The sequence below is a fragment of the Corvus kubaryi genome, unplaced genomic scaffold, assembly GCF_017639235.1.
Source record: "Corvus kubaryi isolate FWS band 111438036 unplaced genomic scaffold, C.kubaryi_AGA036_p1.0 68, whole genome shotgun sequence".
In the NCBI taxonomy this organism is placed as follows: Eukaryota; Metazoa; Chordata; class Aves; order Passeriformes; family Corvidae; genus Corvus; species Corvus kubaryi.
Genome location: NW_024582056.1, coordinates 17,473,104 through 17,497,085, shown reverse-complemented (window position 1 = coordinate 17,497,085; position 23,982 = coordinate 17,473,104). Strand labels below are relative to the sequence as shown.

General features: G+C 39.4%; 1 protein-coding gene across 17 annotated transcripts in view; it reads right to left on the bottom strand.

Moving 5' to 3' along the window:
• The window catches only part of LOC121674511 (poly(rC)-binding protein 3-like), a 520,331-nt gene that overhangs the window by 168,328 nt on the left and 328,021 nt on the right, over positions 1-23,982 (bottom strand). For all 17 annotated transcript variants that reach the window (XM_042048906.1, XM_042048910.1, XM_042048911.1 and 14 more), the window contains one exon: positions 6,552-6,637. The gene's annotated coding sequence lies outside the window, so the exon portion shown is untranslated. The remainder of the gene's footprint in view (positions 1-6,551; positions 6,638-23,982) is intronic.

The window sequence follows — 23,982 nt, the reverse complement described above, 5'->3', positions numbered from 1 at the left end:
CAGCCTCTGAGAAATAGAGCCCTATTCACAGCATCCAGACTTGACAGGAAAGGGAGGGAGGTCTCTCTTGTAGGACAAGAGTGACCTTTCAGCTAGGATAGAATACTCTGAATAAGACCTTTCTGGAAGTAGAAGAATGAAGAAAAGGAAAGTTTCTATGATAAGACAAATAGCATTGAAATGGAGATCTCCTTTTTTTAAAACCAGTTTAAGTCCATATGGCAGCATAAAATAATTCATGCTATTATATTCACATATTTTTTTCCTTTTTTCCACCTCTACTCCCCAAGCCTGATGAAGTCAATAGGCCAGAAGACAGATGCTCTGCTCTTCTATTCAATATGTAAATCTCAGTGAATAGTAAGAACCATTAGCCAAAAAAAAAAAAAAAGGAAAAAAAAAAGGAGAGAGAGAAAGAAAAAAAATGATGAAGACAATTTTCTTAGGGTAATTATATGGCCTAATTCCTTCCTAATGAGCTGTATTTCTGGCTTTTTGCTCATTTCTATCCTGACAAGACAGGCAAATAGTATGTCTAATAAGTGTTATCTTTTAACTGGTTATTATACTACAACACAGAAATACTATGTGTGTTGAGCTACATCGGACTCCATTTAGCCAAACTGCTCTTAAGCTGGGCTGAACCTGCCCTGTCGTATCAGAATGGGGGAATCATACTCTGGAAGAGGCACTCCTGTTTAAAAAGATGCTAAACACTCGCTCTCTGCCCCAAATTCTTTGGTATGTCAGGAATTTGCAGCCCTTTGCCAGAGCCCCAGGAGGGGGCTGTAGACAGGGTGTCACAGACATACTCCACAGCCCCAGGGATCCCAGCTGCAGCGACATCGATTTCTTCTGTTTTTAATGTTGAGAGTGATGCAACGCTGTTCTTCAGCCAAAGGGCTGAGGCAGGCACACTGACCCTGCAGCCCCTCTCAGCCCAGAATCCTGTGCTCACTGGAAGGGCTGCTGCTGGGCATCCGTGATTTGTGCCCAGAGGAGCGAGGCTGGGAGAGCCCACACCTGGAAGGCTCAGCTGCCTCTGCTGCTGAGAGCAGGAGCAGAGCAGCAGCCTGCCTGTGCACTGTAAGGAGCAGAGACCACTCTCCTCACCTACAGGAATGAGGACTGAAGTTCACAGCGATCCTGCCTACATTTAGGCACTTTACCAAAGCTCCCAGTTCTGGAGAACAGTTGCTTTTGAAAGCAACAACAGAAAGAAACTGGGCACATTGGAAGGCTCAATCAGCCCTTAAAGGGACCAGAACCCTCAAGGTCTTGCCCTCCAAGTACTCCTCTGTGTTAACTGGAAGAATGTAAGATGATGGCATGACTAAACTTAGGACCCTCCATCAGATGCCAGGAGTTACACAGATGTGTGTTCATGGGATTTTTGAGGAATGAGCATCCATGAGGGTGAGAGCAGTGACTATGGCACCCAACACCCCAGCAGGACCTGCCCACTTAACTCCTCCTGTTGCCATGAGCACCCCTGCAGAGCGTCCCTCAAAGTGGGGGTTACACAAGGGTCCCCTCAAAGGGTCCCCTTGAGGGATCAGGATGAGACCTGGGGCCACAGACATTTCTGGGGAGGAAGGGAGGGCTGCGAAGAGCTTCCGCTGAGGCAGGGAGTGAAGGTGCTGCTTGTGGGTTCAGCATCAGGTGGAAAAGGCAGGCAATGGCTGCTCTGGCACAAAATCCTGAGGGAATAGATAATCCCTGCCTACAATTAGAAATCTGAATTTTTGCTTTTTGTGTGTCTGGTGCCACTGGCATTTCTTGACTGATTAGAAGCTCCCTAAAAGTGATTACCTCATTCAGATTTCCCTGCTGCTGCCCACCCCTCCCAGCCAGGTGACTGTGACCCTTCATATTCACCTTTGCATTCATCTGCAAAAACCTGAATTAGCAAAGACAAGTGTCACAGGTGCTCAACATCTCCCGCTGAGGCAAGATCTTTATTTGTTATAGCTGTCAGCCCAGTCAGTGACTGCTCTATCTCACTGTGGGCAGACATATTCCATCCTGCTGATGTCAAAAGCACATCTATCTATTCAGCAGTGCTCTATGCTGAGCAACTGCTGCACTGTGGGGAAAGAAGATTGTGATCACCACCATTTGTCCACATAATCACACTTGTTTCTGGACAATTGTTGGGTCAGAGGCTAATGTTTTTTATTTATAGTCTTTCTACACTCATCTGAATTTTCCTGTGCCTTTTTCCACAACAAAGAATTCAGCACCATTTGGCTTCTACTGCAGAAGTTCTGCTAGAAATCTGAGAAAAAATATCTGAAAGTAAATCCATCACACTCATTTGAACAGAATTTTACATTAGGGAGCTGGAGTAGTGCCTAAGACTCAAGGTGCATTTCTAGGAAAAAAGAAAGATCAAATACATATCTAGCTTCTCTTTTCTTCATATTGCATAACTACCAAACAGAACTCAAATATACTTGCCTGGATGCTACCTTGTCTTTAAAAGCTGAAACAAAAAATGCATGTTCCCTTTATATCTCAGTGCCCATTTAATCTGGTTCTGAAATTCCCGAAATAAGAAATAATATTGGTTTTCTTTATAGTAATAATTCTGTTTATTTTCACCAAGATAATTCATTTAGTATTTTGCCTTTTTGTTATGTTTATTAAATAAACAAATCAACATGTAAGTTTAATGCAGTTGTTGCCTTAGGTAAGCCACTATTTCACTTCTTTAACACCTCAAGTGTTTCCAACTAGCCATGCAAAGTAGAGCTGCTTGCTTCATTTTCCATTGTCCTGCAGGCAGTCTGCATAGGAAGTCATGCATCATTTTTTAATACAAGAATGGATTTTGTTCAAACTGCTGTTTGCTTTTTATTAATAGGTACATTTTTAAAATTTAAACCTATATTTTAATTTTAAATTATCCTTTCATTTCAAATAGGCTAATTTAAAATAAAAAATAAAATTTTAATAATGTAGTGCCAAACTTCTTAAATTCAATATCTGATTTTACATTAAATGACATTCAGTATTCACTATTATGTGTCTGTTAGCAAATATTTGCTGATCATCAAACCCCTGAGCTGGGAGAGTTTAAGTGACTGGAGAAAACAGCCTCTGACAGAAGTGTTTAGTCCAAGTTTGATATCTGTAGCTTTGTCTGCCTGTTCAGAGAAGGTATTTTCTTCACTTTATTCAGGTTAGCTTTATGCAATATCTAGTTCATGCAGAGCTATCTCTTGAGAGCTGATAAAGGCAGAAAACCTTACTTTCTACTGTAGGGAAAAGCACCATAGCAGAGACTGAAATCTGCTAATACTAAAATCTTGCAGGGCACAGAAAAAACCACACTGTTCTGTTTACTCAGTACAAAGAATGGCTAATTTGACTAATAAATCACCTTAATATATGCCATAAATAAATAAACAAACAGAAAAATGTGAAATGTCATTCGTTGGTTTCTAAGAAAACAAAAAGCAAATATCAAGAATCTGAATAAATATATCAGAAAGTTTTATGTAATTCTCTAAATGAGACTTAATATAGGTCCACCTTTACTAATATAAGTACCTAATGTAAACAAAGTAGCAGTCAAAATAATCTGTTGTATGATATTCTCACAACAGTGGAACAGGACTGATTATAGTGATCAAAGACTTCTCTCCCATCATTATTTTGACTACAGGAATTATGCTGCCAGTCAACAATACAGTAAGCAGGGAGAAGATGATGTAAAAGGAGGTTACCCACTTTTTTTTGGGTAATAGTGTACTACCCAGTCTAGATTATCAAACTAGTGAGGTCATCCACCATATTATTTACTGCTACACTTTGGCAGAAAGCCAAAATACTTTAATAATACCAGCTAAGGGGAACAAACCCTTCTCCAGAAAACTCATTACAAAGCAAATGCACAGAAGAAAGACAGAGTGATAATTTCTTCTGACCCTCTATGTTTTTACAGCACACATTCTTAAAGCAGAGGCACCAAAACACAGACTTCTGGATCAGTCTCACCAAAGTCAGACTCACAACCGAAGCAACAACCCCTGTTTTACGTTATCAGTTTTTTCAATGAAGTTGCTTATCTGCTGTGATTCCTGAAATATTTCCCTCAAAGATTAGGACCCCTTAGAACACAATTCCTGTTTCTCTTGATGGATCTAGTACTCTTCAGCCTTAAATTCAGTATGTTGCTATACATAGATGGGCTGAGGTTACCAAGCAACCCAGGCTGCTTGATAGAGCAAGTGGTCCTGTTGGACTGTTGGTATAATTTACAAATTTCATTGACAAGGATATTCTGTTGGCTTCCAGGTTGTCTGCAAAATACTGAAAACATCTAATTGTGAAACTTGCTGAAATCTTCTGCAAAGACTCTGCCTCAATTACGACTCCTCTTGCCAAGTATTTTCTGTGATATTTTCATTTAGCATGTGCTCCATTGACATTGTGTAGGGTTAATGTTTTATGAGAACATTGAATAGTTTGAAGTAATCTCTAATAAATATTTTGCTGGAAATACTGTAGAGCCAAGGAAGCTGATAGGTACTGTGACCAGAGGTGAGGGATTTGTGTTCCAATATTACTTAGCAGAGGAGAGGATTTGCCCTGTGACTATTGCAATTCGGTACTACAAAACAGAAGGAGATATGACCACCACTACTTCACCTATGGGTATATTGTCCTTCTCCTTTGCTTTTGTAGCATTTTCCTGAAAACATAATGTTGTTAATGAAAATAAATTAATTTGTCCAAGCAGAAATGGAGCCTCTTCCTTGGAACTTGCCCTCCCACTTCATCTCAAAAAGAAACCCTCTGTTTTCTCCATTTAGATTGTCTCAAAATTTATTATTTATTTCCTGGGTTGATGAACTGATAAATCAGTTTTATACACAGTCCTGACATGCTTAATGCCACAGAGATTCATTAATTCAATTATTAAGCTTGGATTCATTGTCAAAGAGCCTCATATTCCTTACAATCTGCTTTTCATGGTAAACAGGACAGAGCTTCCAAACTGCATCTCACAGACAAATCCAAGAAGAATGGAAGCTGTTGGCTCTAGCCTATCTGTCCTCTTAGCAAAATACAACTGAGTGGTCACTTAAGTAGATATGGAAGCTTGTGCTGTTATCCACGCCTGTGGCATGTTCTGGCCCAAACAGGAAGGTGAACCACACAGAACTGCAGACAGGTGGATCACTTAGTAATGAGTGATGTATTCGGTACTTCTGCTTTCTGGGAAGAGAGAAATCAAAGTCATGACCCTGTGATCCTTTAGGACCCCAAACAAAACTCAAAAGTTTGGCTGTGTTTTTACAGCTAAAATGCCTGAAAAGCAACCAAACAAGCAATAAGAAAGAAGGAAGCTGTTTTTATAAATATAAACCCAAAGATTTTTATTCCCATGGGCAGTTATTAAATAGTGCATATTCTTCACAGCACTTTTTCTTCTTTTATAAAAATAATACATCAGAAGTCTTTTGCTTTGCAGACTGCTGGTAGCTAAACATGCTTAATTATCATATTGAAGGTCATGAAATATTTTATACTGTATGAACTAAATTCAATGTATTCCTTATCTCAGAAATATGCAGTGGCAAAAAAAAAAAAAAAACACCCAAAATTTCAATACGAATCATCCACAGAATAATAAAACAAGATTGTCAAAGCTGAAGCAACCTGTAACCAGGCACTACATTTCATAAAATCTACTGGATACACTGAAGTGAAATAAGTGAAATATATTCCAAGAAGTAGCAAATAACATAGTATTTGCAGTAGTTTTATGAAACTAGAAAGAAAGGTGAAGTTTAGTAGTGCTATGAGAATCTTCACTGATATTTTGGAGCAGCAGTCTCTGGATATATAAGATCTCTCACTTAAGAAGTTAGGGTAAGTGGACATGGTTGTTTAGAATAATTTTGTGTTTTAAAGTGCAGTCCCTCATGAAAGTTAAACTTTGTGTGCAGGAAAACTAAAATTTTCGAAAAAGTTCTGAAGCTCTCCTTCAGCAAGTCATGAACAGCAAGGAACTTTCTTTTCTGTTCCTCTTTGTAAGGATCCTCTTCCTCCTCCATTCAATGCAGAGTTTTTTCCCCTCTCCACTTTTCCCAATCCTTACCAGTTTTTCTAACCCTCTTTCCTCTAACTGTAGAGGCTATCCTCAGACACTATTATTTCCAGCAGTTTCCAAATTCTTCCATCTTCCTTTCCTTAAGTCCAGCAAGAACATGCAAATGCTTAAATAATTTAATTTTTCCATCCAAAAAACATTTTACCAGAAAAAGCTTACCCGAAACATCCAGAGATATGACCACAGTTCCATTGGCTCTACAAGCTGGAATAATTAGGCAAGTCAGTGCTTTATGTCAACTCTATCTGTAATGTTGATAGGTTTCATTCTAGCTGGGAAATTTAAGAGCAGTTCCATACTATTCAATTTGCACTCACGTTTACTTGGCCCAGAAAATGAATGTGGTAGTCCATATAAGAAATGCAAGAATAAAATACAAGTCAGGAATACCAGAGAGAAAAAAAAAATCTGAGAATGGAGAACTTACTTGTCAGAAGAGCAGTGATGTTTAAAAACCTGCTGTTGTTGGTCAGCTTTTGCAGTCTTCAGATATCTAAAAGTGTTGAGTGTGCTCTGAAAAGGAGAAGAATCAAGGATTTAGTAATTTTATCACCTATCAAATACTAAACTGAAACTTGTCCAAAATAGATTGCTTTCCCATTTTATGGGGTTATTAATTCATAAAGTATGTTTTTATTTTCCCACTGCATTTGCAGCAATTTTATGGGCTTCCAGAAGTTGAGCTGCTCAGATCAAACTTCCTGAAGTGCACAGGGAGTCAGAACAATGAGAAGAGTAATTATATTACTCATTCTGTTGCATACCTACATTTCCAAGCTCTTACAGTTGACAGAGAACAGTGAAAATGAAAGAAGTCTGACTCCTTTCTTGTTTAAAAAACCACTATACTGGAGTAAATGACTTTCCGAAACAAGCACAGAAAATCATGTCCCTAAATGTCTTTCAAACAAATGACTTAGAGTTAATTTGCTATCTTTTGGATTAGTTCATGTATTTGGCCTCCTCATTCGTGGTCTAGTAGCTGAGAATATCCCTTTATACTCAAACCTTATTCTACATTAAAGTCAAGCTTTATAATTTCCAATTGCCGTTAACAGACAGGGGAGTTGACTGTGTCAAGGAGCACTCTTAACTCTCCAAATCAAAATGAAATTGAAAGACTGGGAGATGACCAGTGCTTCCTTCTATTTAGACTGTGGGGGAAGGAGGTAGAGGAGTTAGGAATTAAAGAGTGGGGTTGAACCTGTGAAAAAGAAGTGTTAGAGGGAAAGTGGGTTTAGTGTTATCTTTGTTTCTCACTTTCCTACACTATTTTTAATTGGAAAAAAAAATTAATTTTCCACAAGTCGTGTCTGGGTTTTTTTTTGCCCATGATTGCAATCAGTGAGTTATCTTCTTGTCTTTATTCCAGTCTGTAATATTTTCTATCATATTTTCTCCCCATGTTCTGCTGAGAAGTGGAAGTGAGAGACTAGAGGGATGGGTGCCTGGCTGCTGGCCAGAGTCAGCCCACCATAGCTATAAAATAACGTTTCCATTGCCAATGTTTCCAAGATCCCCAGGACTTAGACTGGAATGGAGATAAAAATCCATACTAATAAAACTCTGCCTATAACATACTGGAATAAACAGAATTAGTAAGGAGCAGAAATGTTGATCAGAGAAAGCTGCATTAACAGGAAAACTTCGTAGATCTCTGACTTCTGTACTGTAGTGCAGAGTTTATGGTAACATGGACAAAATCAAATGACTCCCACTCCATGAAAGGAGACCGCTGAAAAGATCTGTGCTTGTGATATGATACTGAGGTGTCTTTGGCCCATTAAGGAATGTTTGACAGCAATCATTGAAATATAACATAGCAAGTGTTTTAAAGTCAGAGATGAGACTGATCGACTTGTAGCAATAGATTTATTCTGTCAGCACTCTTTTAGAAACAACTATTTAAAGTTCTTTTGCAGCTAGGTTTTTACAAAACTGAAGTGATTTATTTAATTCCAGATTTCATTATGCTCCAGAACTCCCTTTTAGCAGTCATTATGATGCCAATAGCACATTTCAGCTATGAAAAAGGTTGAAGTGCTTTGCATCTCTACCCGATATTGAAGGCTATGGGATGAAATCTCCATCGAGTTAGTACTGCAGAGGATTATGCATTTGTTTGGATTCCCCTTGGTTTTGGTCAGGATATGCCTTGCAGTGGCAAAATTAGCAAAACCCTCTGTAAAAGTCATTGAACAAACTCTTTCCTGAATGAGTTTTCTGTTAGAATTAATGTTCTGTTAAAATAATCAACAACCCACTAAAAAGGTGAGATCCATGGCAAACATTCACATTGCCTCACATACATGTGAGAAACCTCTGGTATAACAAGACCTAGAAGAATAAAAGTTGCCATTAGAACTGAGCGAGTACAAAATTCTATCAACAACCTCCCATTTACAGCCCAACCACTCTTGTAATTTAGCTGTGTTTTCAAGGCTAAATGACTAAGGTCTCCTACCTGTACCCTGGGAAATCTATAAACACACAGTGAAATTAACTACTAGTTGGGAAAGAGAGCCTGGAGACAGCCTTATGAAAATGTCACCTAAATCCTCATCAGCTGTCAAAAAAACCCCCAACAGTATATTAGGAAATACTAGGAATAGAACAGAAAACAGCAGAAGAAACATGATAATGCTGACATAGAAATCCATTGCCCACCTAGCATTTTGAATATTGACTATGGTTCCAGTCATCTCATCTCAAAAATGACAGGATAGCAATAGAAGGATAAAGAAAAGGGTGTCAGGATGATCAAAGGTATTTAATGGTTTCTGTGCTAGGAAAGGAAAAAGAAAGGCTTTAGGATTTTCATATGGAAGAGGGACAAATGAGGAAAAGGACTGTGACAGAGCCCCAGGAAAATCATGAACAGTACTGAGAAAGTGAATAAAGAATGGTTTTCACTTTATTTCATAGCAAAGGAAGCAGTCACAATAAAATGAGCAGTTAGCAAGTTAAAAACATGAAACACAAGAAAGAATGCTTTCCACAAGGATCATAATTAAAGGGTGGAACTCCTTGCTCCAGGATGTGGTGGGAAGCTACAAACATGTGTGGGCTTCAAAAAGCACGTCACTGTAGTGGTAAAAGAAACATTGACCAGTACCAGTCTGTGTTTTACACAAAGCTGCACGGTACAAACGGTCTGGGTAAGAAGCATCACGGAGTGCTGTAGAGTGATACCAGGGGAGGTTGTCCTTTGGTCAGATTTAAATACAGCTGTTGCAATTGTTCTCATTAATTTTGCTCTTTTGCTGAACTCTTAGCAATCTCTTGCAACATACAGATGTTAGAGAGCATTAGTGCAAATATGTGATTTAGATTTATATAAACATATATACAGAGGGGCTTATGGACCATTTTAAGTTCAAATAGTGCAGCCTACTCAGGCAGACAGGCTTTAGGCTAGGATTTTCTGAGGATCATCAGGTCTGGCATCCAAGCATCCAACTGCTACTGGAGACTAAAGGGATTGATCAACAAAACTCTCATTTTATGGAAATAAGAAATGATACTGAATTTTCTCCCCTCAAGAAAGAAGAAAATGGTCTTTCTTGTGTAGTCAGTGATCTTCATCTTAACTGTTTCATGTGTCTCATGATGGCAGGAGTAGAGATTTTTCCAGACAACCACATAGACATAGGATGTATGGAGTTGTCACTTGCTGTTTTTTGTGGTGATAAAATACCATAATTTTGGTGAATAAGCAAGGTTGCTTGAACTCTGTATGCATCTTCTGTTCATCTGACGCAGATCTGTTAAAGACTTTGCCCTGAGACTGTTTTGACACAAGTGATGGGCTTGCGACTTCCACCACGGGATGGCCGATGCTTCCGATCAGATAAAAGGCCATGGTCAGGAAATGCTTTTAGAAGACTGTGACAGAAATGTTCTGACTGGTTTTGGCTGACTAGATCTCTGGTTGTGAAGGTGGCAACTAAATTGTGGGGCATGTCTGGCCCCACAACTCTTGGTTGCCCAGATCACTAACCTTAGTTTCTATCACTATTCCCTCCTGCTACCTACCCGTGTTACTTTTCATTGAAAACCAGCATTTGGGAGGAGGGATGGGGCATAGCCTGGTGTGATCCCAGTCACTGGGAAGTGAACCAGAAGCCTGAGGAGAATTTTCTTCCAGTACTTTCATAGTGGTTACTCAATGTCTGTTCAGGACAAAAAATGTTTGCATGGCTTCTTAAAGTGTTAAGTATCCTGAAAGCTGAATATGTCATGCTAGTCTAAGCTAACTTGGTATTTCGGCTACTGTTGTAGGTGGGATACAGGCTTAGGTAGACAGACCTAAGTGTAGACACTTTTAGTTACTCATTTATGCAAAATGCCAAAACACTAACATATTGTCACAGGTCTGCACACAGAATTATTATATTTATCATTGTATTAATTTTTTATTTCCTAAACTATGGATGGTCGTGTATAGAACTCTGAAAATAAAACCCCTCATTTATTCTATTTACCCTAGAATGTGAAGTTGTACACAGGTGCCAGTGAAACTCAGAATTTTCTGCCCTCAAAAATTTTCTTGCATACTAGCTAGAGCAATTCCTAAGAGCCTTGCCCAAAAAATAAAAACAAGGGTCAAGAGATACTGCAGAAAAATACTTCTAATTGCCCACATTGGAACAGTGACTACTCTTGAAATTCATACTCTGTACAGAGAAATGGTAGCTGTCCAAAACTGATGGGAAACAAATGAGGTTTACATACAAATCAGAGTGTCTGCGTAAGTTCCTTCAAAGTTTACATGAATGAACGAATGAATGAACATGAAATCATTATTCTGTCCAAGCAAAAAGACTTTCGTATGCAGGCATGTACTTACTCCAACACCTGTCCACTCCATAAAGGTTACCAGTTGTGTTAACTGGTATTTCAGCTAGGAGAGTTGTGTTGGTCTAGGGCAAGCTGTTCAAGTCCCCAAGCTGAGTTTGTTTTCTCTGTGACAGTAAAATGATCTAATTCATTTCGAGTCACGAGCTTTTTAAGCTCCTCTTCTGAGGAGAGGGATTGAGAGAGCAGCCAGGTTGGTGCCTAGCCACTGGCCAAGATCAACCCACTGGATCCTTGGATCAGGCAACGTATTTATGTGACTTTGCTTTCAGTAAAAATGTCCAGACTGGGTTTGTTGCACCTCAGTTATACGCACCAATTCCATATCTTCAGTTAATTTAAACTGAACTGCTCTGGGCAACCCTTATATTGACAAAGAATGATTCTGTTCTCAGGGAGCACGAGGATGCAACCCTACTGTCCTACTACATCCAGTATAGGTAGACTGTAAATGCATTATCTAGCCATGTTTTCCGCTTGGAAATTGTTAATGGCAGATTTCTGCAGATGCATTTGTTAATTATGCATTGAATTATTTGGACAAAGCACTTTTAGCATGTGGGTGGTTTGTCAGCTGTTTGCTATTGGCTATGCATTGTTCACAGTTGTTTCCACTTCTGCCTTATGCTCCTTGTGGTGGAGGAAGAATGACGCTGTTCCTGAATGGCCACCTCATAGTAACCAGAATGTTTCTACTTGCTGGACAGATGAAAACAATTTTCAGCAAGATAGAGGTGACTAAGAAATGACTGAATAACAAACAGAAAATAGCAACCGTGCTAGATTGCACCTGGATTTGTTGTGTGTGTGAGTACAAAACAATCAGCATGGCAAAGTGCTTCCTCACACAGGTAAGTATTTGTCAAATAGCTGTTTGGATCTAACAAACATTTTTGTCAAATGTTACAGCAGAAGTGAATCAGTTTTTAAGAAAACAATTTTACTGGAACCATCATGTAATCTGTAATGCAAAGGTTCCCATATTCCTCAAGGAGTTTTGATTACAAGCTATGGGGGCAATCAATTAAAATAATTATATTTACTCTAAGCTCAGACTGGAATGATTTCATTTTCTTAAAGCTTGGTCAGCCCAAGTGCGTACATGCCACCTGAAAAGATCACATCTGGTAGGGTCAATGCTTTTTCTTTGCCCTTCCAATACCACATACACAACATTTTTTAAGTCCCAAAGGCCTTTGACATTGCATTACAATGGATCAGCCACCTCTAATATGCTGAGCAAAATAAGGCATACTCCCCAAGAGAGGGGAAGCAGACAATCTGCCCTGAGGCTTCCCTATTATTTCATTTAGAGAGACTGGCAATATCACAGTATCTATGATAAGAGAGGAAAAAATTTCAAGTCCTCCCAGCTGTCTCCTCCTTAATTCGATACTGACGGTTCAGTTGGTCCCAACTGTCCATAATGCACTGAGATTTCTTGTGGCTACTGTGCTAGAGAAATCTCCCACCTGCTTGAGGTGTGCTCTTCTTCTAGTCTGAGCTAGTCCAGCTGGAAAGTACATGAGTAATCCTAGGCAGCGGACACTGTGCTACCTCATCCAGAAGCAAGCTGGTGTTTTATTGAAGATTGCCATGGTGTGTCAGGAAGCAATACTTAAATGCTGAAAGTTTTCTAACTGCCTCAGTTTCATATGGACATGCACAACACAAAGATGCATGTGAGGAACACTCCACAGCTGAGTAAGCATTGCCTTGGGAAGGATGGACAAAAAAGAGTGTGGTGGTCAGTAGGGGATCCTTGTTTGACAAGCTTGGACTGACAGTTAGGGAAGACTGTGCAGATAGCAAAGAACAAGGGTTGTTTCCCTGACACACTTTGTAGAGACTCTTCTCTATGCAGTAGACACTGATTAGTAATGGTTAAGAATGAGAGACTGTCTAGTTCATGCACCATGCCAATTTGGCATGCTTATTGTGCCTTACTGCTCAGCAGGAATATTAAACACTTCCAGAGTTATCATTCTTCTCCACAGTAGGTATCAAAATCCTTTACTATTTGAGATGTAGTATTATGCAAGTACAGAGAAGGCTGCGCCACCGCCTCAGGTCTTGAAATGAAAGGGATAGAACCAGAAGTAAAATTTATGTGAGCTGTCCTAGGCGCTGTGTAAGTACCATCACTGCAGACTGAGTTACACAGATGACGCATCTAACAGGTAAGGGCAGAGAAATGACATAACTCGCCACATGTCACATAGGTGAGGCTTACTCAGCCTTCATTATCTAATAAAGTGCTCTGCCTCTGGAATAAGCTAAGGCTAATGAAATGGTGATGCTATCAGAAGGCAACTGAAAATAAAAGTCTCAGTGTGATTTGCTGAAAGTTATTGCTAGCATCACAAAAATGACTCTCATTAAAGTACCACTCTCCAGCAAAGAGAAGCAGGACAATCATAACACAGACTTACAATTTGCACAGAGAACTCACTGTACAAGAGATACAGGTATATTAGGAAGAAAAACTTATTAGCAGAGTATCAATTTAATCAGCAATTTTTATTGCAGGACTAGAACAAATGAGTGCATACCTTGTTAAAAGAATCTGTGGGCACAATCCCATTTCATTTATATATTAGAACAATAGTCTTGCTTTATAAAAGAATCTCATTCAGTGACATCCTTGAAACCATTCACATGATTAAGATGAGCAAGATTTCACTTAATACGGTCAGCTGACATCCCTGATGCGTTCTACACATCACCAATTATACTGTTATCTTTACTCAGCACTGCAGTACTTAAAATGATATTTCATCCATTCAAGCATCAATATTGATCTCTGGCTACATTAAGTATTTCCAGTTAAACAGTGTGAAAAATCCCACCTTTTCAGCTATGGTTTCAGTTAAATAACTCAGCGGAAAATGACAAGAATAATGCTTATTCAATTTCCTCATTTCACATATCAGAATGATTGGCAGTAATCTACCTCATTCAAACAGTGATCTCCCATTGCTTTCCAACAAGATATAAATGGAAACAAATAATCTTGATAAATCCAGACCTTATACACAGTGTTTCAATCAGTAAGCATATCTGTAAGGGTACAGTTTATTGCAGCAGGTCATTTGCTTGTACTGCAATTTAGATTTCAGTTTTCTCATATCCGCTTAGCAATTTTACCTGCTGTGTTTCCCAGAACACTGTGGTGATCCCATTGTTGAAGGCAATTTGGCCAAGCAGAAGCACAGTGATGTTTCTCTAATTTAACTTGCATGCAGAAGTCCACCTTACCCTTCCTTGTGCCAAAAGGAGAGCCATGGTTGTTTCCATTGCTTACAGATTAGGACCTTCTTATGGGTCCTCTTTGATCACCAAGTGTGACCTACTGCAGAATATGTGATGCAGAATCCCACTTACTTTGCAAGTCCCCAACTACGAGCCTAAACTACTCCCTTCCCACCTGTATCCTTCTTTTCACCAGAAAAGCTGTTTGGTTGTAGTGTATGAAAATAGGATTCCTCTTAAAAACTATGCTTTCCCTTCTTCTCTAAAGAGAAAACAGACAAGAAAAGTAAAGCTGATCGAGAAAAAATGGTTCTACTGAAAGGAGGTCAGACTGAAAGGAGGTCAGACAAAGTGTGCTGTGGAATTACTACTGGCCAATTCCTCCCATCTAGATCCAGGGTACGTTTGTCTGTAGAATAAGGAAGTAGAATGTGTTCTACCTACAATTACATCATTACCAAAAGCATTAAGTAGTTGGAGGAATTGAAAGGTTGCATACTGAATAGGGCTCAGCTGATGATTTCAAGTCCAGGCATGCCTGGGAAAATCTGCAAGATAAGCAGGGGTTCAGCAAATTTGGGAAAGTCTAAAAAATTGTCTTGGGGATTGGGCCAAGTGGTTTGCAGTACAGTCAATTGGTAGGTCGAGGGTGGAAGCATAACCCAGCCCTCCGTGCAGATACTGGACAGTGGCTTTCATAAAGCACAGGAGCCAGGAAACACGATGCCTTGGTGTGGCAAAACCCCGCTGCCACTCCCTGCTGCTGTCCTTCAGGAGAGCAGTGTGCTGCTCTGGCATGATGAATGCTGACGCAGGCAGAAGGTTAAGCAATAGATCCAATTTTTTTTTGTTCCCTTATCTATGCAGTTGGCATGAACTGAAGTTAGTAGGACCTTGCTCATGTCTAGCAGGCACAGTAATAGTTTACCTGCACTTTGTTCCACTTTTCAGTGAGGGAGAATGAGGCCTAAGGGAAACCTGACCCTTTCTGTACCAATCTGCCACCATTAAACCTCACATCTTTGTGCCTACAGCTGCTGTAACATCACAGTCTGTGGATAGAGACGGGTCCTGAATTTTTTTGTGAGTAGCCATTGCAGTTTAAGTGAAAACCCTTCAGAAACATAAAAGTTCTTTGAAGCACTACAGTGTTTATAATGAAAATAAAGTAAGTCACTATAAATATTTAAATGTCTTAAATAAAGATTAATTAAGGACTAGGCAGGAAACTGCCTTTGCTTTTAAAGCAATTAATCTTTAATTGCAAAGTATGCATTAGTAACAAATCGGTGTTTAATGGTGATATAAAAAGAGAAATCTGAAGGTCAAGGATAAGGATCAGGTAACTGTGTATGCATCTGCGTGTAGAACACTGTACTATACTTGAGCAAATATTGCAAAAATATATTAATTTGAGTAAAAATATATTTATTTGAGTAAAATGATAAGTTTTGTTAAAGTATTTACTATTTTTTTTACTTGCATGACTTTATGCTCATATGGAAGAGCATCCCTTAAAAGAATACAAACTGCAAATGCCTGCTGAAGTTTCATGTGGCTGACATACCACTGATAGGAAAGTACAGAACAAACAGAAAGATGCCAATTAAAAGAGATGAAAACATCTACTTTTAACTACATGGCAGAAGCCATATCTATGAAGCATGAACTTAAGCAAAGAGCTTCAGTTTTTAAGTAATCAGGTATTAAACAACATTGTTAGCCATCTGAAAATAGATGTAAATATTCATGTACAATGTCATGGCTTATTTTAAGGTATTCTCAACCTAGTTGAAAATAAAGGTAATTAATTACTCTCTGGCCTTTAAAGATAAATAGAAGCCAGAAAGGCACCGTGAGTTCCATTATTTTCAGCTACTCAGAGAACCTGGAAAAACTGGCTTTGGAATGCAATGGGCAAGGCATACTTTGGTCCTGTTTTAGGATGGTGCCTTGGTTTCTTTTGTTGACTCACACTTCCCCTGTTGAATGAGCTTACTTCATTTATTTGTGCAACTGCACACATCGAATTTTACACATAAGTGGGGATGTTGCTGTCCATCTCGGTACACAGTACTCAGTTTTGAATATTGGGTACTAAGCTGAACAAATAGAACATTATGTTCTCCACGCACCAAATGTAAGTTGATTCCTGCAGTAGCAGTTGCATAAAGGTAATTCTGAAATGCAGTTTTATAACTGGATGAACTGAACTGAAAAAAAACCAAACCCAAACTGCAAGAAGAATCTTACCTGAGCTGAAACCCAGCTCTTGATACAAAAAACGTATACCAGACTGAAATCATGCAGTTTCCCTACACACAGGTGTGGCTTCCTAGCATGCACAGAAAAAGTCTCTTTCATATACTGTTGCTTCTTCCCTTTGCACATTCAGAGCCAAGAACATAAGAGCTATAAAAACAAAGGGCCAGAGAAAACCTCGTAGTGTTTCCCCCCAGTTCTCAGGAAGGAGGCTTCATACTTTTCTTGACTGTTTGAATTTCCTAGATGCAACCCTCCAAACTGAGCCCAGGCCACCTGCAGTATGACATTGCTATGATTTTTTGGGTACTGACCGGCTACCTCCCAATACTTTATTCTAAGTTTACAGTGGAGCAGAGAATATGAAGTGATGCACTAAAGCGAGGGACTCAAAACCAGATGTGGGCAGTTAAACAAAAGAGATTTTGAACTGCATGGTCAAGACATATCTTAACACGCTGGGTCACATCTTCAATTGATAGAAGTAACCTTAAGACCATTAATCTCAGAGCTACACTGATTCTCCCCTGCTAGTGATGTAGCACAAGTCAAAAAACATGCAGTGCTGGGCTCCCACATTGCTAAGCTTTGGTGCTTTGTGTATTTTATAGAACATATTGAGGAAACAGTCATGAGGGGTTGCTAGCATTTTACAAGCTGCCCTGTTAGAGAACCTGAGAAACTCAGCTGGTGTGTAGCCTTGGAGCTGCTCTGCCTCCCCACAGCATGGCCTGTGCACGCTGGCAGGACAATCTGGGATAGCCTCCACAGCCTCTCCCCAGCTACGCATGCACTGGATCAAGGAATCAAGTGGTGCCTTCAGCCTTCCCAGTACTTACCAAGGCAGCTTTTTGAGCACAAAGAAACATCATTCCTGAGGATAAAATCTTCTAAGCATTAAAAACAAATGGGGGAAAAAATAAGAATGTTTTTTCAACAATTTTGAGCATTGGTTTTCCTGGGAGGTATACTGAGGTGTAGACTACATTCTCAAATACTTACTCAGCTCTGATGATCTTTCCATTAACCCTTGTCAATTTAAAATGTTCATGTTCTATGATAGGGACATTTTTCACTGCCTACAAATTTACTTATATCTGGCGTAGGCCATAGTCTTGGTTGCACTAATGAGAAGCAAAGCCAAGTGAATTTGACATCATCTGTAAGAACAGGCTCCATTTTACTGTAATAGGCTTCCTCCATTCACTCCAATATAATTTCTGTCTCATAACATTTCAAGAAGCCACAGAGCTCCTTGCTTTCCTCAGTTGTAGGTGTAAGATTTTGACAGAGGTTACGTTTTAGAGATGCTTAATATAAAGAGAAATTAATAGCACTGGTAAAAGGATCAAGATATGTATTAATTATAGTAAGAGCTTAGTCTGTCTAGTTTTGCTAGATTTACAAGATCAAGAAAAAATGATCAGAAATGCATCTATATCAAGGTACACTTGGAAATAAACACCACAGCTGGCAAATAAAACCACAATGCCTTTCAGTATTATTCACAAAGATTGTTTTGGTTGCCTAGCATAGTGGTTTAATACCAACATAACTCCATTTCAAAAAAGATACAGGTGCTGGGCTTACCACTCCACTGAGGAACACGTTTTCTACTGAGGGTTCCCTGCTGAAGTCATAACATGGTGCCACAGCAGCCCAGCTGAGGGCAGAATCAGGTCCCACATGTTTTTTGACCACCAGAGCCATGGTCCACCCCCTGCTCACACAACTCCTAGTCACTGACTGACATTTCCAGGGATTTCAACTAGTGCTCAAATCTGGCTAACAGAAATCCAGATACAGTCTTTTCTACAAGCTCATAATTTGTCTACATCACAAATGAAACGAGCACATCCATTATCATTGATCTCTTTCTGTAATTTGAGCAATGAATGTGTTGAAGCGCTGCTGTAAACAAGGTGGGAAGAATACTCCTGTGCATCAGGAGTAAAACAAACAAGAAAAGACTGTAAAAAACAGATGTTTTCTTGCTGAAACAGACCAAATCACAGCATGGAACTTTATTTCAGAATCTGACAGCAAAGCGCTAATTTGCTTCTTTGAATGAAGCAGATTCAATCAATAAATCCCCAGCTAGCAGAGCAAATCCTTCAGGAGGGACCAGAAAATCAGAGTTCACTCTTCTTTCCACAGAACATTTGAAATGTTTAACCTTTTTCTGCTGTACCTTATTTCTAAGGTATTGAATCCATATCTAAGCCATGTTTTATTTTCATATTCCTTAAAAATTCCTTAAAAATTCCTTAAAAAATAATTTAGCAAATAAAAAGATAATCCAGCTTCAGTGAACTAGTGAACTATTTCTGCACAGCAGTGATTCTACCAGGTACTTCAAGGTATGTATCTTGCTCACTAAGGTCAGCTTGATGCCAGTGCCAGCAAGAGATGCCCAGAGCCTGAAAAGGAATCACAAGTCAGGTCATTCTCTGTTGATTCCGAGATATCTTAAAGTCTGCCTCGGTTCCTGGAGTGTCAGGACTTCAATATAAATACAAGAAGAAAACCTTTTGTAACTAGGAACCCTTCTGGATGCAAAACTCTCACTCTGGTTAGAATGTTTACTTGCTAAGAAAAGATTCAAATTGAGGAGCACCAAGGCTTGCACCCGGATGACCCTCTTTGGTTCAGGTGTTAGGAGAAGATTCCACTGCACCATTAAACCTCCTACTCTCCTCTTCTGCCTAGAGAAGGAATAAGGGATTGGGCAGGGGAGCAAGGGAGGGAATTCTGCAAAGGAACATCAAGGGAAAATGAACTGTCATCATACCTCTGTTCAAACAGAAAGAAATGAATTTATGTAATACACCTGAAAAGTTAGAAATTAAGTAATATGTATCAGTTTTAAAAGAAACATTTTTTAGATGGCATTACCTTAACCACAAAATACACAAAATACTAAATATTAATTTTCCAAAGAAAAATATTTTAAAGACTTCCCGTTCTATTAGTCACAGGAGTTACAGCAGGCCTCCTGGTGAGAACTTACACTTCTGGAAATGACTCCCTCCTCCCAGGTCATGCTGTCCCTAGTCCAGTTTGTATAGCTGGTTGTGTTAACACCCTGTGTCCCAAAGACTGCTCTTGCTGGTTGCTGCTGCAGAATTTTGTGTAAATAAGACATTTGTAAGTAATCAATACAAATTGTTCCTGCATAAATGGTCAGGTGGGACAGTATTTTATGTGCAGTTAAGATATTGAAGAGTAATTTTTTAATGTAGTTAAGATATATAAGTAGCAATGAATTAAACAAGTGCTGGGTGGTGCCTGGATTATAGGAAGTAAGCAGAGCAGAGGTTCAAGGGCTCAGCCCATACAGCTGAAAATGCTGCTGCAAGTGCCCTTACAGTGGAGACTCCTGTCACCTCCATACAAACACCAACTATTTTGCTGAGGAGGTTTGATTCTCCACTATGGTAAGATCCTCACAATTTTTTTTTCTCTATCAATCACTCCCACTGAGTGTCTATGCAACAGCAGGATGGAAAAACAAATGTCTATGCAAGAAAAGAGTGGAAAAAGGATATAAGACTAATAAAAAATTCCCATTGAGTTTCACTCTGCTGTAAGAAAGGCAAATTCTGTCTGGAGACTCATAACAGAACAACAGACTGCAAGAGAAATGAAAGGATCCTTCTGCTTCTCCCAACCCAGGAAGACTCACGTGAGGGCATAAAACTAAATCAGTTCTTCATGTCCACAACAGGCAGGACAGGAAACAATGAACATAGGCCACAAAAAAGAAGGTTCAGGTTAGAAACAAGGAAAAACTCTCTTTTAATAAAAGATCCTGGACAGTGGAGTAGTCCATTAGAAATGTTACTAAATAATCTGCTATGAACATGGGCTTCCTGATCATTTGAGTGCCTTTACCTTTACAACCTGTGAACACCTCTGTTCAGTTCTATCTCCAATGAATTCCATGATATGCAAAAGGAAAGAAGGAGATGAAACATATTTCTGTTTCTAGTAGAGCTTGTAAGACCATTAAGTTCACTGTAACTGAAATATGCTCTTACAGGAGCTTTAATACCTTGAGACACCATCTAAGTAAATAGGCATTTGCACTTCTAGACACATTAGCAGATGAATAACCTATCTCATAAATGTGTAATGAATGAATAACTTGTTCCAGTCCCTGGAGGTAACACACAGACTTGATACCATAATTTTCTCCTTTAGAAGTATCCATTTCAAGGACAAGCCTGTGAATTTCCTGTGATATGAACTGGTACCACCATGATGTGCTTATCTTTACATGGGTCTATTTGCAGCAGGAAGCCCCTTTTTGTTTAAAGTGAGACAGCTGCCAAATATCATGTCCCTTGTACCACACCCAGACACTTGCCAGCAGCAGTGGTGGCTCCTGCAGCTAGATGACACTGAGGGGGCTGTAAGAAATACCTTACAGTGAGTCTGACATCAGGAACCTGTCTGGCCTCCTGCCCCCAGCTCACATGAGCAGCCAACAAGGGGAGGTACAGAGCACCAGCAGAGAGCTGTGGGTGAAGGCTGACTCCCTTAGCTCCTTTCCCAGAGGCGGCAGGAGCAGGGAAAACAAAACTGCCGAGGGGAGAATAATTTGTCAGCAGAGAAGATGACAGACAGGTGCATTGTTCCCTGTTCCCAGGAAGGCTGCAGCAAAAGTGGAGATGAAATCATACCTTTAAACATACCCTTTAATCAAGCCAGCCTGCTTGCCCATGACATAGGATTTACTGTCATTAATGAAGACAGAGGAACACAAGCCTCTGTATGGGACACTCCGTGAAGGTGAAATCCAGAGAAGGTCTTTGAAGTGTACGCTGGTGCCTGTGGAGCCATGGACTTACTGAAAGCACTGACTGCACAACATGAGCCTTAGAAAACATCTCACACCACTGTAAGCTCTCTCCTCTTGACAGTCAGTCCCTCCTGAGCTCTTCCTTACCCATCAGTTTACTGTAAGAAAATTCAGCACCATCTCTGGCAACGCATTCCTTTCCACCTGCACCACAGACTTCACAATGTCCAGTATCTCCCTCCTTCAGACTTCTCTAGGCTCATGTGAACCCACGTGAGCACCATTTAAATTCCTTCCCAGAGATAAGCATCAGCCTTTCCCACACTGGACGAATATAGCAAGTAGCTTACCTTTTTAAATACAGATTCAGCTGCTGAATTCTTCTTGAATAATTATAACCAAAATTATATATTTGACTTGCAGAAAGCCATGTGAGAAAAATCAGGTGAATCTTGTGAGAGTCCAAAAATTCTGAGTGGCTCTCAAGAAGTTACTTTTATTAGTAAGTGCACATACAACCTCCCACTCATTAAAATAAAAAAAAATTATAAATCCCTAAAGAGTCATAAATAAACTCTCTATTAAGGTTCAACGTATGTAACTGTCAAGTTACAGGAAAAATGACAGCATTCAATACAGAAAAAGACAACTTCGTCTTCAGTAATTATAATCACAAATTAATTAGTTCTGATATAACTTCAGAAACATTTTAATAACAGCCATTCTAATTTATGACTTAAATCCTTTTGCTGATGAGAAACATTACACCTAAGATAGCACAATATAAAATAGCACCTATCAGCTGCTGCATTTTCTGTGGTGGCATCCACCCACTTTATTGAGGAAAATTACCAAAGAACCTCTGAGAGAAGAGGGATGGTGTGTGTGCGTATTGGTGCAGAGCCTGACGGCATCAGAGCCCAAGGCTCTCATGGCACGTGAGAGATGGAACATTCAGAAGCAGAAATTGTGTTGGGGAAGGAAGGTTTGTTTCCTTAGTTTTGTGAGTTCAGTTTTTTACCTCCTGATCCTTTTGTATTTTTCTCTAAGTCAAAGAAAGTAAGTTTTCTGATGCAGGATATTTTGGGGGAAAAAAAATTTGTGTGATTTTGTCTATTCCTTCACTGACCTACGTCACTCACTATTCCTTGTTTTTCAGAGCTCAGCATCAACATTAGAGTCCAATTCAGCATGGCTACATTTCTATCAATCACTCTTTTCTCCTTAGGAGAAAAATACATTTCTCGAGTATAACTGCTACCTGCGTTGGTTCTTCTTATTGCAGGCAGATGACAAAACACAGCAGCTGAGGCTGTATGGTGTAATCTGACTGACCTACATTTCACTAAGTATCAACCTCTACAGGCTTTAAACACAATATTTCCTACTTTCAACTCATTTCAGCATTTAAACTAAAGTTTTCCAAAAATCTCCTCTGAGGAAGATTTAATTTAACAGTCTCTTCAATCAGACAGAGGCATGATTTTCTGTGTTTATTTATAAAGTATGCTTTATGTTTGAGTCAAATGTCACCTAACAATTGCACCAAATCCCATTTTTTTACTCTTAGACCTCATCCTAAAAAGACTAATACAAACATGCAGTTTTCTTCTGAGTGGATCATGTTGGAAGGGTTGAAGGTACTAAGGCTTAGTATGTTACAGTTCTGAGGGAATTAAATGGATCCCGTGGGATTGAAATACATTTTTTCTGATCAGTGTTTTAATAAAACATTATTGTACCATCTTTGAACTGTTGAAGTGCATTCAGAAATATTCAGTGAAATCTCAACCAGAATGAAATTCCATTCATCTTACATTACAGCATCTTTGAGCCAAATAAATAATCATTACAGAACACTTATTTTAGAGGATAGATAGATAGATAGATAGATAAATTGATATATATGTACGTGTATGTATATGTAGAAGACAACATAATAGCTCTAAGCTATTCAAGTAGATTCTTCTTAGTACAATGATTTTTATTAAGAACATGATAGAAGGGCAGCAGTGTACTAGCTAAAGGGACACTGGCCAATCAATATTTCTATTTATTGATCTTCCTTTAAAATATTCTGCTGTTAAGATATTGTTAAAGCATCTCCTTTCTCTACAAAGAGGACAGTCAAGTGGAGGGAGACAAAACCACTTTGGAGACTGGTGTCGATATTACAATAATTATTCTTAGGAACAGAGGGTTTTAGGTATTTCCATTGTGTTTGCCAATTTCCAAGTGCCCTGGAAAACATGAAAACAGTGGTGGCAGAGAGTACATGCCTGGGCTGCAAACCAAGACAAAGATGGCTTATCTGATTTGAAGCCTAAGAGGTCTGATGGCAGCCTGTCCGCAGGAGCACGGAGTGGGCCGTGGTGAAGGTGGCCCTGTAGGTCTGCGGGGTGCCCGCCCTGGATTGCCAACCTGCAGCCATAACCCACAGCAGAGACCGGTGCTCGCCATTCTCTTGATGGGCAGAGCTACACATTTGCATTTAAATTATCTCAGAGCCACAGGAAATGCTAAAAGTTAAAGAAACCAAGGCCAATAGTGTACATCTCTTATACTCTTCTGCAGTGACTCTCATAATTGCTTCACCACTGTTCTCCACTGCTGTTCATTTTTTCTTTAAATTGCTGTACGTTTACAGCTTCTTAAGACAGATTATTTTCTTGAACTCCTCTAT